The sequence below is a fragment of the Pseudorca crassidens genome, chromosome 1 (assembly GCF_039906515.1).
Source record: "Pseudorca crassidens isolate mPseCra1 chromosome 1, mPseCra1.hap1, whole genome shotgun sequence".
In the NCBI taxonomy this organism is placed as follows: domain Eukaryota; kingdom Metazoa; phylum Chordata; class Mammalia; order Artiodactyla; family Delphinidae; genus Pseudorca; species Pseudorca crassidens.
This window is the reverse complement of record NC_090296.1, coordinates 54423868-54440402: the sequence shown is the minus strand read 5'-3', so window position 1 is coordinate 54440402 and position 16535 is coordinate 54423868.

Here is a 16535-nt window from a genome sequence, read left to right as displayed (position 1 = left end):
ATTTTTCATTTAATTGACTCCATCCAATTTCTTTGCTTCCACTTCCAACAAGTCTTCAAATACCATACTGACTGCAAATTACTACGTGGACTGTCCTCCCTCTGCCTCTTCATTTACAGTACAGCTATTCTTTAAGCTCGACTCAGGTCATCTTCCTTAATCAAAGCTAGGCTCTGAAAATTCTGGCACAAAGGAGTCTTTACTTCCCCTCATCTTTTGGGTACATGTTGTGTTTCTCCTTGATTTGGTATTTATTTGAAATGTTGTGTCAATGCTCTTTGAAGGCTGTTATAATAATACTCAGTGCTATTTTTCCACTCATCTGGAATTGATGACTTGGGCCCAAAGCTGAGGCCAAAGAGGTATAAAACACCTCACATTTTAAAGAAACCGACTAATAATTCTGGTCAGACATTCTCAGGCTTATGGACAGGCAAAAACAATAATCAATATTAATGTATATTTTCCCTATAGTTACCCTTTTCGGTGTTCTTTTTTCCTTTCCACATTATGTATTTCCCTCTGTGATCACTTTTGGCGGACTGAAGTGTGGAAATTCTGTTCCATCAACTTTTATTTTTCTGCAAACATTTTTACTTTGCCTTCATTTTTAAAAGATATTCTTGCTGGACACGGAATTATAAGATTGGCGATTATTTCACATCTTTATTGGAAAGTCGAATGTAAACCTAATTTCTTATCATTGGTTAACTTCTCTTTCTCTTTAGATCCTTTCAGAATCTTTAGTTTTGATATTCTTAAATTTCCTGCTTTCATGTTCACATGTGATATTTCCATTCTCTTTCCTTATTTGAACATTATTAGATCTTTCAATCTGAGATTTTTAACTTTCTTTAACTCTGTAAAATTTATCCATTACTTCTTCAATTTCTTTCCTCCTCTCCATTTTTACTCTTCTTTCTTATATCTCTTATTATCCAGATATTGGCATTTCCATTTCTATCATCTATGTTTCCTTCTTTTCTTTTACATATGCTATTTGTCTGTAGGAAAATGACTCTATTATGGCACCCTAACAACCTTGCACGTATCCACAAAGGTCATGTAGAAAAGGCTTAAACCATAGCTGATCTGAGTCTTGACAGAATGCTTTGTAATCCTCCCAGAACATGAAACCATCAGAGGCTTGTGACCATTACCCATTCACCTCTCTATCTACCAAGGAGCCTGTCATGATACAGTTTCTCGTTCCAATGAAGGTATGAGAATACCTGCTTTACCCATCCTAAGGTGTATAAGAGTCTATAAAACTGATTAGCTATAGCATGGCTTCTTAGCAACAGTGTGTCCCATCATTTATGTTACAGTTGTATACCCTTTCCTTTCAGTGCCATCCTGTGGGATAAATGATGCAGAGAGCTAGCACCTTTGACTACTGTTACTTTCACTGTGTATATAAGTTAATAAACTATCTGATATCTCACAGGCTGTAACTTTGGCTGTGTCTATCATATTATTTGTCCCATCTAAAGTGTTTCCTTTGTTAAACTACTATTTTTATACCTAATAATTCTTGATTTTTAATAATCTCATTCTTTTTATATGTTAATATCTTTATCTCCTTATGTATGTCCATCATTCTTACTTCAATTCTTGGTGTATCTCTTCTAATAATTCTACTCCAAGCTGAATTTCCTCAATTTCAAACTTTTCAAAGTTGTTGTTTTACTCAGCAGATGTTTAGTTATTTTGCCTGTGAGCTCATGTTTTTTAGGGTTTATCAGCTGTTCTTTCTGGTAATACAAACTATGAAAGGGCCAAAGACCAGGCCCTAGTTTATATCAGTCCTATTGCGTTTAAAGAGAGTGAGGTTATGAGCCCTAGAATAGATGGTTCCAACCGACAAAACTACTGTTAGTAGCTTCCACTTGCTCTCACTCTGCCAGATAATTCCTCTGTTCAGCGTTTTACCTTTAAACCCAGAGGTAGAGGCAGCATTGAAGGGAAGATATCCTCTGACTTTGTTATTCCCCAGCTCTGGGAGCTTGAACTAGAAAGAATGGATGAGGAAATGCCTGTGGGCAGCTGGTGGGGCCTTTCCTCTTCACTTCAAAACTTTTGTGTTGATATCACCTTTGTGTACAGTATTCTGGGCTGTTGCTAGTAATACCTGTGGTGATGTCTTAGGTAGTAATTGTCCAACAGTAACGCAATCCCCATAAAACTGTTCAAGAAGTTTTCTTCCCAATGTTGTGGTGTCTCTGTCTCTATCTCTTTCTAGTTCTTTGAATTTATATTTCTTTCTGGAAGATATACTTTCTCCAAACTTGATTTTGGGGAGGGAAACAGCCAGCCATGTTAGTTTGCCATCTTGCCAAGAATCATATATGACAGAATTTTATAACTCAATCAAACCTTAAAGTTTATATATAATTTTTTTTCTTCATAGGATAGTTCAGAAAAAGTAAACTTTGCGTAGGTAAATGCCTTCTCCATGGTCATATTATCAGTTTGTGGCTGAGTGGAAAGTATATTCAGCTCTCTAGATTTCTATGCCATAGTCCTCCATTAAACATTGCTACATTACCTTGAGGCCTCTGGGTCTTAAGTCATATTAACTGTATATTCATATGGATTGTGCATAGGCCTGCTTTGCCTAAACGGGTATTTCTATTATCTTATGAGAGCCAGATTTCTAGAAGCCTCCACTATGAGGACCAGCAAATGTATGAAGAATTCACTTGGACTACTAGAATTAACATGATTGGAAGAGAGGTCTGATCATAGTCATTTTAGAGAAAAGCAATAGGCTGGTGCTATGGTCTGATTGTTTCCCCCTCAAAATTCATATGTTGAAATCCTAATGTCCAATGTGATAGTATTAGAACGTGGAGCCTTTGGGAACTGTTTAGGTCATGAGGGAGGAGACTAATGAATGAGATTAGTATTCTTAAAAAAGAGATCCCACAGAGATCCCTCACCCCATCTACCATGAAAGGACACAGTGAGAAGTCACAACCCAGAACTGTTCACCAGAACCCAACCATACTGGCACCTTGATCTTGGAATTCTCAACCTCCTGAACTGTGAGAAATAAATTTCTGTTTTTATAAACTACACAGTCTATGGTGTTATAGTAGCCTGAATGGACTAAGACAGATGACATGTCAATAAGGATGTGAAAGAAATGACCACATCAGTTTGGACAGTGTCTCCTACTGTTCCTACCATGAACTCTTTTACATATTTCAGTGTAATATTTGCAACTGATGTTAAAATGCTTTACATTGAATATTTTAAATACTAGTACTTATCTGTAATAACAGATTTTAGGTGGCACAATCATGTTCCTATAGCATTGCCGTGATGCACACTTGACACACAGTCTACTTACAGTTCATTATTTCCAGGCTGGAACACCAGTACTTTAGGAACAGAAAGGATACCTGACTCACATTTTATGAAACAACCAGATGTGAATCTATTGACATGCCAGCTGGAAGCTCTGTACATTTGAGTGAATTTAGTGAATCATATGCATGTTAGCACAAAGGGTCAATTTAATATTTAAAACTTACTTTGTATGGTTTCTGTGTTTTTTAAAAAATAGAAAGTCACATAAATTCAGATGAGTGGCATGAGAGTAAATTTTGGCTGTCACTGTATCCTTTGGTTCATTAAGTGTTGCTTAACTCTTTACTGGTCATGAAGCATTTTTTTTTTCATGAATTTGTGTAGGTGCTTTTAGAGTTCCTCTTTCTCTCTAAGTGTTGGAGTTCCATGTACTCAAGCTTAAAGATATAAGACGTATAGGCTAAAAATTAGGATAGGCAACAGAAAACTACATTCCCTCAGATGCTTTTAAGATTGTTCAAACATAATCATGTAAATAATACTACAAGTATGGTCTCAGGCACTGCCAAAATAAGTATGCTGAGAGTAAGGCTGAGTAAAGAGACTGAGGAGTCAGATGGATCTCTGAAACCCTGGTTCTCTTACTTATTACCTTCAGATCTTGGATATATTATTATGGGTTTCATTTTCTTCATCTGAGGAATAATACTACCTCATGAAATTGTTGTGAGGATGAAATGAGGTATGCTTTAGAATACCTAGTATAATATCTGGGCAAACTAAATAATAAACGTCTTTTATTAATAATAAGGAAAGATGCCAAGAATACCTGCCATCTAGTAGATACTCATAGAATATTACTTTTCTAAATTTTTTGAGTTGGGACTTTAATTCTTTTTATTCTATTTTTCAATTTTATCACTATAAGGACCTAAGAACTTGTATCTGATCATTGATGTGAAATACATTGTTATCATTATATTTTAGAAATGCTGTAATTTGAGTTCCTACTTTAAACCAAGAGTTGTTTAATGCAAAAGTTTTCATATTCCTAGATGTGAGTACATTTTTGTTTCTTTTTTGCTTTTGTTATTAATTTCTAAACTTGTTGCATTCTGAACAGAGAATTTTTGTATTGCTATCTTATCACACTTTTTGAGATTTTTAAAAATTACCTAACATATGGTCAATTTTTATGGTTATTGAGGCTATAATCTCACATGCCTTTGAGAAGAAAATATAATCCCTATTTCCTCTCTCCCTCTCTGTTGCCCTTGCTCTCCTTCTCTTACTCTGTGGGTATGTGTTTGCTATATGGTGGTTCACAGTGAGAATTGTTGAAATCAAACTGAATTTCCTGAATTCTGTGTGGATGATGGTATCTCTGCAAGTGGTGGGACTTTATCACCAAAGACAAGATGGTTATGAATATTATAATGAACAGCAGATCTGAAGCCGTGATCGAATATTCTGAACTGCAATGATCTTACCATTGGGTAGTTGATCATGATGCTCCAAGAACTAAAATAGATGACCAGTAATTTATAGCTAACTTGCAGTGTGTGTGTGTGTGTGTGTGTGTGTGTGTGTGTGTGTGTGTGTGTGTGTGTACACGTGCATACATACATACACATTCACATATATACACCCATGTTCTGTTCTGTTGATTCTGTTTCTCTGGAAAACCCTGACTAATGTACTACTTCTACCTTCTAAAATAGTAAAATGAAAGCAATACCACATTCCTAGGTATTTTAGAGATTAGTGCCATTATCTAGGACTTGAAAAATGCAGAGTGGTACTCCTACCACTTAACACTCAATTTGCCTATTTGGCCTGTGCAGAAGACAGATGGAGCCTGTGAAGAATGGATTACAGTCAGTTTAAGACAGTAAAGAATCCAATTGTAGGTGCTCATCCAGATGTGGTTTTTTACATTTGCTAGACTAAATCAGCATATCTCCTGGTACTCTTTATGCAAATTTGATATCTGGCAAATGTTTCTTGTTACCTCTTAGTAAAGACTATCAGAGGCTGTTTGCTTTTACTAGGCAGAACCAACATTATACCTCAGTGTCCTACCTCAGGACTACATGAACTCTCCAGCCCTGTGGCAAAATGTAATCTACAGTGAATTTGATTGCTTCTTCTCACAGGAATCCGTAGTGGAAAGTTTACTAATACATTGATGATACCGTGCTTATTAGACCTGCTGATCAGGAAAAATACCTTAATAAAGCACATGCATGGATGATTATGAATCGAAAACAAATTCTACAAAACTTCAGAGACCTGTCACCTCCATAAAATTTCTAAAAGTCCAATGGTCTGGGGGGTTACGTTGATATATCCCTTACAAGGTGAAGGAAAGTTGCTGCATCTGTTCCATCCTACTGCTAAGAAAGAGGGACAATGCCTAGTGAATCTTCTTTGGATTTTTGATGCAACATATACGTCATTTGGGAGAGCTACTCTGACTCTTTTACCAAGTAACTGAAAAACTGATAGTTTTGACTAATACGCAGAATAAGTGAAGAATTTGCAGTCGGTCCAGGCTTCTGTGCCAGCTGCTCTGTAATTTGGGACATGTGTCTCAGTAAATGCAAGCATGGTTGAAATGTCTGTGACAGAAATGCTGTATAGGACCTACAGCGTGTTTCTAAAAGTGAATCACAGCACAGAGTCCTAGGATTTTGGAGCAAAGTGTGCTATCCTCTGGAGATTTCTAAAGCTGCAAACCTTAGTAAGTATTGAATGCTGGATCATTGTCTACTAAGTGACCCCATCGTGAGCTAGCCATGAATTTGGGCATGCACAGAAGCACTCCATCATCAAACAGAAGTAGTATATACAAGATCAGGCTTGAGTAAGTTGTGAAGGCACCAGTAAGTTGCATGAGTAAGTGGCCAGGTGCCATAATCCTCCAGTCTGGCTACATTGTCTCCTACCTCTCAGTCTCTACCTGTAACTGTATGGGAAGTTCTCTATGACAAGTGGACTGAAGAAAAACATACTTGCGCCTGGTCAGCAGTTGGTTCAGCTGCAGCACTGCAATCCCTCTCTGAGATTTTCCTGAAGGACAGTCATATAGGAAAATCTCCCAGTGGACAGAACTTTGAAAAGTATACCAGGATGTTTACTTTGACTGGAGGGATAAATTACTAGAACTCTACAGTGAATTTATACAAATCAAGCTAATTATTTGGTTGATGATATCAGACTAATTTCCAGAGTAGTTGTTTTTACATCTGCATTATCAGTGTATAAGAGATTGAGTTTCTATGCGTCTTCACTGGAATTTAGTACTGTTAATATTTTTTATTTTAGTCATTCTAATAGGTATGTTATACTATCTCATATTTTAATTTGCATTTCCATAATAGCTAATGATGTTTTACATCTTTTCATGTGCTTATTTCTCATTGTGTCTAATGAAGTGTCTGTTCAATTCCTTTGCTCATTTTCTAATTGGATTATTTATTTTCTTACTCTTGAGTATAGTTCTTTACGTATTATAGATATGAGTCCTTTGTTAGATATGAGATTTGCAGACATTTTTCCTAGTCTGTGACTTCTCTTCATTCTCTTAATAGTAACTTTTACAAAATAAGTTTTTAATTTTGCTAAAATTAATCATTTTTTTCTTTTATAGATTGTGCTTTTGGTTTTTATATCTAAGAACACTTCACCTAACCCTAGGTTCTGTAGACACTTTTTTCCTATTTTCTCATAAAAGTTTTATAGTTTTATATTTAAATATATGATCCATTTGATTTGAGGTATGAGATTTAGCTCAGTGTTTATATTTTTGCCTATCGATGTCCAATTGCTCCAGCATTATTTGTTGTTAAGACTATCCTTCCTCCATTGAATTACTTTTGAAAATTTGTTAGAAATCAGTTGGTCATATTTATGTGGATATATTTCTGGGTTCTCTATTTGTTCTACTGATCTCTATATCTATCCCTCTACTGATAGCGTACTGTCTTAATTATTGTTTTGGTTTTCTTTACTGGGACTCCATCTATAAATATGCTGAATACTCTTCACCTGTCTTCTAAATCTCTCACTTTCTCTCTGTTTCTTTTACTTTTTTATTTTTGAGTTCTGTTCTTCTGGCTGTTTTCATTATAGTACTCTCCTCAATGAGCCGTATTAAATTTTCAGTCATGTCTTTTTTCCCTTTGGCACCTTCTAATTTATTCTTCATTTTTCAAATCTGAGATAATTTTGTTTTTTCTTCAGTTTTCTTCTTTAATTTAAATCTTATAATTTCACATCTTCTGATTTTATCTATTTCTCTTTTGAGATTTAATTTTTTTCATTTTTTCATATCTATAAATGCTTGTTTAATTCAGATTTCCATGTTGTTTTACATTTATTCTTCTGTTTCATGGTTGATTTTACGAGGAGTATTTTAATCCATTAAACTGTTTTGATTCTCATTTTCATTTGCTTTTTATAGTGACTTTGTATGGATATTAACTGTATGGATTTTCTGGTTTTTTCCAATGTCATATTTCCTGGATGGACAGTAACAGATGATGCTATCTTTGAAGGTGTGAGTAGTTAGATGGTCTTTCTTTGTCTTTTTGTTCAGGACTGTCCTCTTCTATTATAGTATGATGTTCAGGTTCTTTAATATATGGTGATTTTAGGGAGTATCTTCTAATTTTGTGATTTTCTTTTGCTTTTGTAGGATCTTTAAATTCTACTGCCCACTTCTTTCTTTTGCTTACTAAAGAAGCACTTTTTAAAAGTCTCTTCCCTCTTCTTACAATGTTGTGCTTTCCCAGGACTGCAATTCACATATGCTTTTAAATGCCCTGCCTTCAGTTTTTCTGTAGCTATTCCTTTGAATCAAAGGTCTCAGATTCTTCTCAGTATTTTCTACCAGAGGGCAGTCCTCTTTTTTGATGATGGTGATGATGATCTTATTTGTCTTCTTTTACTCCTAGGTGTACAGAGCTCTCTCCATTTTTGGCATGAGGTTTGCCTGACTTTTCAGTCCAGCCTGGACTCTAGAGCTGGCTCTGCTGGTGTGGGGTGTTTACTTCCCTATATACATGCAAGTTAAGTTTTCTAGTATGTTCTATCATCTGACTACACTATAGGCATGGATTACAGATGGTTGTTTGCTTTCTCTATCAAGTGATAGGGTTTTTAGATGGTATTTGAAGAGATTCAGATTCAGATGACTACTTATTTACCAGGAACCTAGAATTCTCTCCCCCAACTACTTTTTTAATAATGAACACTAAAGCATTCTAATTTCTGGTATTAAGGAAGTAAGCAATATGAGTCAGAGAAACATGACTAATAGTATCTAATACCCTCAGAAGCAACTATAGATTTCATTGACAAATTCAAAGAACTTACAAGCTTTCTTTTTTTAACATTCAAAAAAGGGAAGGAACTGTTTTTAAACAGAGGGATTTGACATCTCAAGCACATCACAGGAAATTTCATTTAGCACATAAACTATTCCCTGAGAAGACCACCAATATAAATAAAGATTTAGAATTACTGAATACCTAAAACATAAATGAAAGAGCAATCTTGTAAAACATCTCTGGATTTGAAGCAGCCTACACACAAAGTGGAGCTGGTTTGTCATGCAGGGAGAAATAATGAGGAAGTAATTTATCTTTGTTAACAGTGGAGGGATAGTATATTCATGTGTGCGCTTGGTGTCCCTGTGGATAATATTTTGTACTGATCTGTTAAGAAGGAAGAACATTTTCTCATGGGTTCAATCAAACTAGGAAGAATTAGCTTTTAAATTCTCTCAGTTCTGAGCAGCCCAACAGAAAAAAAACTAAGGATTATGTCTCATCAACATGAGTTTCAATTTTGGGGTAAAATTATCAGAGGAAATTGAAATACTTAAGAATTGAAAGAGATAAATGATGGGTCTTTTCTTGAAAAAATAATGGACTTTGTAGTGTACATAACTCCACTGACTAAAAACAAAGAACTGTATTTTTCAGCTTTTTAAGTGATTTTTAAAATATCACTAAACTCTAACTTATTTTATTTTCTTGGTTATATCTGTTGAAAATACAATATTATAATTTGTATAACTATGAGATTTGAGGGATGGGATGGCTTAAGATATTGAGACAGTTTCTGTTTAATATATTCCTGCTAGTCCATGAAAACCCTACAGTTAACATTATACTCACTGGTAATATGGAACACTTTCCCCCTAAAAATGGGGATAAGGTATGTATGTCCAATCTCATCACTTTTGTTTTTTGAATTTTATTGTTTTATACAGCAGGTTCTTATTAGTTATCTATTTTATACATATTAGTTTATATATGTCAATCCCAATCTCCCAGTTCATCCTACCGCCCCCCCCACCCCCTGCTTTCTCCCCTTGGTGTCCATACATTTGTTTGCTACATCTGTGTCTCTGTTTCTGCCTTTCACTTCTATAATAACGTACTGGAAGTTCCATCTAGTGCAGTAGACAAGTGAAATAATACAACTGTGAAGAATTTATATATGAGAAAAAATGAATTTTAGTAAAGTTAAAGAACCTATTGGTGGTCACACAGATAGTAAATAAATTGTAGAGCAGTATTCAAACACAGGTTTTCATCTTGGGAAGTTGTTAACCTCTAGACTGTTGCAACCATAAGAAAAGAGAAAACTTCTTAGTAATTTATAAATAATAGTTGGATGATGTTGAAGTGCCAGTAATAATATCTGTATTTCTAACTAAAAAACTAAAATCGTCTTCTAGAATGTTAGGTAGAGCTCACCTTAAATAGTTTGTGGGGTTTTTAAAATTTGTTTGTTTGATATAATTTCTATACTCAATGAACTTATTGAAAATTTAGTGTTAGATTTTAGGATACAATACCAGTCCTTACCATTCATAGAATACACTGAGGCACCAGAAGGCAACAAGGGGTGAATGTATTAGCAAACATTAAATAAAGGCTAAGGAAAAATTAGGTACCTTAAGTACAAATGATCAGTCTTGAATGCCTATAAATTAATTACATATGGACAGTCAGAACAAAGGGAAATGCCCTGTTCTTCAAATAACTAAACACTGAAAGTGATGACTATGAACTTGATTCTTCCAAGTACATAAAAATCATGTAGAGGCAGGCCCTAATTTACCTCTATGAAAAGTATCATAGGTGAATGTGAATTGTCTTTATGTGCATGAATCTATGCTGTATTCCATGAGAGACCGAACTAGGTTAAACTGTATACCCTCCAATTCTTAAGAGCAAGAGTGGAGCTTTCCAGTGGTAGATGTTACAACTTCATTCCTCCCTATCAGTAGAGACTTAATGTTTAAACAGGAGATAGGGCTTCACAATGGGTAGAAACCCACTTGGTTCTTTTAAATGGTTTTTTTTAATTTGAGAAAAGCGAGGCAAAGCACTGTGCACAATAATTTTATCCTATTTATAGGTCTAGAGGATGTGAGAGAACAGGATGGAATGTGAAACTTTCATATGTATTTTCTCACTTTTTAGGTTAGCCTGAAACTTTACTCCCCTGAATTACTTGTTAGGGTAATATATAGAAGAGTTAAAAGACACTCCCTTTTAAAAAGCTCTTTTATAAAGTTCTAAAATGATTTTCTTAGGAGAAAAATTCTGATGCTCTGTGTTTATTTTACTTAAGTACAAAGAATCTTTTCAGGGATACTTTTATTTACAGGGTATGGGGTTAAATTCAGATTTTTGAAAAGATGCAAGAAAAGGCTATTGAGAGAAAAAAATGAGTAAAAAGAATGTGATTTTTGTGCCATGAAGTTTTCTACATTTTGAAAGATTGCGAGGTACTTACACTGTGATCACAAAAATACCTCTATCCGGTCAAGATTGGGACTATTTTCTCTTGAGAAAACAGTAACAATTTTGAAAAGATCTATAACATTTAGTGTGGCAGTGATAGCCACTTTAAAGTGATTAACTTCTTCCAAGATGGAATAAAAATAAACATGATGTACATTGGCCTTGGCTTTGACATGATTGTTAGTGCTGTCACAACAACGTAGAATTATGAAAAATTTTCATTTTCTCTAAACTTCATTTGTTTATTTAGTCTTTTTGCTGGAGTACTTGATAATTAATATAGCCAATATTTTATATTCAATATTTTATTTTAATTACTAGGTTCATGTATCTGTGGTTTACACCGAACTTTATTTTTCCTTTGAGGGAAATATATGTATAGGCCTTTGGCAAAAATCTAATTAAGTCTTTGAAACTATCCAACGATATTGTGTAATTCATTATTCAGATTATAATAGAGGCAAGTATTTTATATTTCCAAAAAGAAAAAGACCCTGTTGGTAGATGAAGACACTTGTTCCAAGAAGTCTTCAACATTTCATTTTATTCAGGAGGAAGTTGCTTTAAAAATGAAATCAGAGCACAAAGAAGTCGAAAACATGAAATCAAGGTGTTAAATAGATTCACAAAATAATGACTTTACTTATTAGTTCAATTTTTGATAGTGATATTAAATTTGAACTTCAATGATGTTGGCCATCAATGTTTGCTCTATTCTATTTAACAGGCATTTCTATCTACCACAATGCACCATGAGACCAATTTTGGTGTTGGTGTTATCTCTTTGGGGATTATATGAAATTCCACACAAAAACATGGGAAGGTGGATTCTGAGTCCTCAACATTATGATAAACAGAGGCATATGACTCTGTACCTAATACTGAAAGGGGTATTGCATTACCATTTTATGATAAAGATAAAAATATCCAGACAAGTTATTTCAAAACAGACCTTAAAAACTTTAAAACAGTTTCTATATTCAATTGTTTGGAGGGAGAAAAGCTTTTTATTTCCATATTAAAATAATCAAATTTTTTCTACTTATTATTCTACTTTTTTGAATAGCTGTATAAGTCAAAAAAGGCCCTACTCAATTAAAAACCAACCAACCACTGGCACAAAAACAGACACATAGATCAATGGAACAGAATAGAGAGCCCAGAAATAAACCCACATACTTATGGTCAATTAATCTATGACAAAGTCGGCAAGAATATACGATGGTGAAAAGACAGTCTCTTCATTAAGTGGTACTGGGAAAACTGGACAGCTACATGTAAAAGAATGGAATTAGAACATTCTCTAACACCGTATACAAAAATAAACTTAAAATGAATTAAAGACCTTAAGGTAAGACCAGATACTATAAAACTCCGAGAGGAAAACATAAGCAGAACATTCTTTGACATAAATCGCAGCAGTATCTTTTTGGATCCATTTCCTAAAGCAAAGAAAATAAAAGCAAAAGTAAACAAATGAGACCTAATTAAACTTAAAAGCTTTTGCACAGCAAAGGAAACCATTGACAAAATAAAAAGACAACCTACTGAATGGGAGAAATATTTGCAAATGATATGACCAATAAGGGATTAATATCCAAAATATATAAACAGCTCATACAACTCAACATCAAAAAAAAAAAACCCAATTAAAAAATGGGCAGAAGAACTGAAGAGACTTTTTCCCAGAGGAAATACAGATGGCCAATAAACACATGAAAATGTGTTCAGCATTGCTAAGCATCAGGGAAAGGCAAATCAAAACCATGGTGAGATATCACCTCACACCTGTCTGAATGACTGTCATCAGACCACAAATAGCAAATGTTGGAGCGGATGTGGAGAAAAGAAAACCTTCGTACACTGCGGGTGGGAATGTAAATTGGTGTAGCCACTGTGGAAAACAGTATAGAGGTCTCTCAAAACACTACAAATAGAACTACCATATGACCCAGCAATTCCACTCTGGATATATCTCCAAAAAAATCAAAAACACTAATTTGAAAAGATACATGCACCCCAATGTTTATAGCAGCATTATTTACAATTGCCAAGACATGGAAGCAAACTAAGTGTCCATCAACAGATGAATGTATAAAGAAGATGTGTGTGTATATATATATGTATATATATGTACACACACACACATACATATATATATATAATGGAATACTACTCAGCCATAAAAAAGAATGAAATTTTGCCATTTGCAGCAACATGGATGGACTTGGAGGGCATTATGCTAAATGAAATAAGTCAAACAGGGAAAGACATATACTGTATGATATTACTTATACGTGGAATCTAAAAACTACAACAAACCAGTGAATAAAATAGAAATGAAGCAGACTTACAGATACAGAGAACAAACTATTGGTTACCAGTGGAGAGAGGGAAGTGGGGAGGGGCAATACAGGGGTGGGGGAAAGTAAGGGTTATTATCAGATTATATGAAATCATGTGTGTGAAACTTTTGAAAATCGTAGAGCACTATAGAATTTAAAGAAACTTTCATTCAATTTTTTAAAAATGAGAGAAAAAAAAAAAAGCAACAACAAAAACCAAGGAAGACTGAACTCCATTCCAAACAAAGTAAATGTATGTATCTATTGATACACATAGCACTGTTAATATTTATAATAAATAAATTTTAAATTATGTAAGGTAATACATATACATGAAAAAATTACTACATTAACATTACTATATAATAATTTTTCCTGGAAAATTCTTCACACCTTTCAAAAAATAAAACAATTCTAATCTTGCACAGAATCCTCTGGAGAATAGAAAGAGAAATACTCTTCAATTCATTTTGAGAGCTTACCATTAACTCAGATTCCAAAACCTGAGGATAGTTGCTACAGACAATAGCACAGATAAATCAAACATAATGTTGATCAATTATGCAATTTTCAGAAGAATATATAGAATAGATCCCATTTATATAAAGCAAAATAAAAGCAGGCAAAATGAAATAATACGTTTTAGGGAATTATAACAATGGTAAAATCATAATAAGAACCAGGAAAATGTTTGTCATAGAAGTTAGGACAGTGGTTAACCCTGGGCAAAAGTAGGGAGTTTTGACTGGGAAGGACAAAGGAGTGTGCTTTGGCAATGCAACAAAGGTTCTGTTTCTTAACCTCAGAGGGAGTTATAAGTATATTGTCTTAATAATTTTTTAAAAATTGAGCATTTATGTATCGTACATTCTTCTCAGTGTATATATCTCATAATGAAAAATATTTATAAAGATTGAAAAAAAAGGCACAGGAATATAAATTAATTGTCCAAAGGAAAAAAGTCTTATTTCTAAACTGCAAAGAAACATATATTTTAAATTAATATCTTGCATAAACTCATCAGCAATATTCTGATAGCAAAGGTAATATTTCCTAGCAGCAGCTATTTGTTAATTTTCAATGCATATGTCGCTATACCTTTTTTTCTAGAATAGTAATATATAAAGTAGTTATGCTGTGCCCTTAATTTATGTGGTTATTATGAGCATTAGTGTTGGAAATATCATTCCTGTTGTTTCTAACAACATTGTCTATTTGACCTTTAAGCAAACCTAATTTGGATTAGAACTGTAAACTGTAGCTTGCTATTAGAAAAGTGAATGCATTATTAAAAACACATGGTATTTTGAGATCCACACATCTTTTGTCTAGGCTGAATTTTTATTTTTTCTTTAATTCATTTAGGATGCAAGAAAGGATGTGTTTCAGATGGTTGATGGGTCTACTTTTAAAGACCTTCAGATAAGGAAATTAAAATCTTTTAAGACTTCCCATGATTACAATCTATTTGTCTTGCCTTCTACATATTTCTAATTTGAGTATTTACTACCCACAGTTTTAATTTGGAAAATATTCAAGGAAGGAGAGATCAGTGGTTTTATTTTCCATAATAAAATTTCAGTATGGCTTTCATAGTTTGCAAATCATGTTGTATTTGAAAATAATAGAAGGGCTATAATTAAGGAAAATAAATATGCTTGTCAAATTACTCTAGTGCTTATACTTCAGGGTTTTCCCATTATTTTCTGATGAAGATCTTTTTTGACTTAAAAATATTTGTCTATGTGACAAATTGAATGAATTTGAATTCATATCCATGGTACGGATTGTGCTATTAAATCTTTATTTCTAGTTTATATATTCATGTTGTTTAGACAGATTTATATTTTGTACTTATACTTTTCTCCTACATGAGAAGTGGTAATACTTTGTAGGTTTATAAATCTATTTTGTGTAGTTGCTCATTTAACACCCTTTCTCAATTCACAAACAACAAAATAAATGTTAACCTTTGACATTACTTGAGCAGAGAAAAACAGCCATGATTTAATTATTTGTTAAGTTACAAGAAAAAAAATCTCAAGGACTTAGTTTGAAGGGGCAAAGAAAAGAAGATTAAGAGAAAGAGTCATAAAATTTCACATGCACCCTTCCCCTAACATTACTAGTCCTCAAAATCATTCCTAAACTTGATGTCATGAGGAAGCTGAGTAATGAAATGCATATCCAAATCAGTGGCAACTGCAGACATAGAACCACTTTCCTATTTATCTTCGTAAGGAAAAGGTGTTCAACATACACGCTTCCTTATATACTGTTTTGGGAGAGACAGCATTAGAATGAAACACTATGCTTGTGTAAAGAACCACATTTGCCAAACCTGGATTATAACCTTGGTTTGAGAAGGCTTACTATGTGTTAGATATTGTGATACAGGTTATAAAATTTATTCCTTTGTTTAATTTTCATGGCATTTCCATGAGATTAAACCTTCTCACTTCCATTTTACAGACAACTAGCAAAGGCTCAGTGTGATTAAATTTCTGTTCCAAAGATACACATCTAGTAAATCAAAGATCTGGGGCTGGACCTTGGTCTACCTGATCCTAAATGTTTTATCTCAGTGACAGTTTAAGATAATGTTACAAACCTGACTTTTATGGAGCTATTTTATTAATACCCTTTTGTGGAGCTATTTTATTTTTGGAGCTATTTTGTGGAGCTATTTTATTAATACCCTTAAGTCTATGAGCTGGCTTTTAATCTCTTTCCTTTGAATCCTCACCCCCTCTAATTCCTTTTCCCCTTAGAACCTCATCATCTCAGTCACTGTGAGAGCTTTCTAATTGCTCTGACAATGTAGTCCACCTCTCTTCCCCAAGTACTATTTACACTGATGCCATCTTTCTAAAATACAATGCAAAATGGCTCAGTGGTTAAGAGTAGGAGTTCTGGATTCAGACTAGCATTGAAATCCTAGTTCACTTTTCATCTGTTATGTGATCTTGAACAAATTATTTTCAGGGTAAAGATACTCTTTAACTTGCTACACAGGCCCTTCATGATTTAATTCCTGCCTGTAACTCTA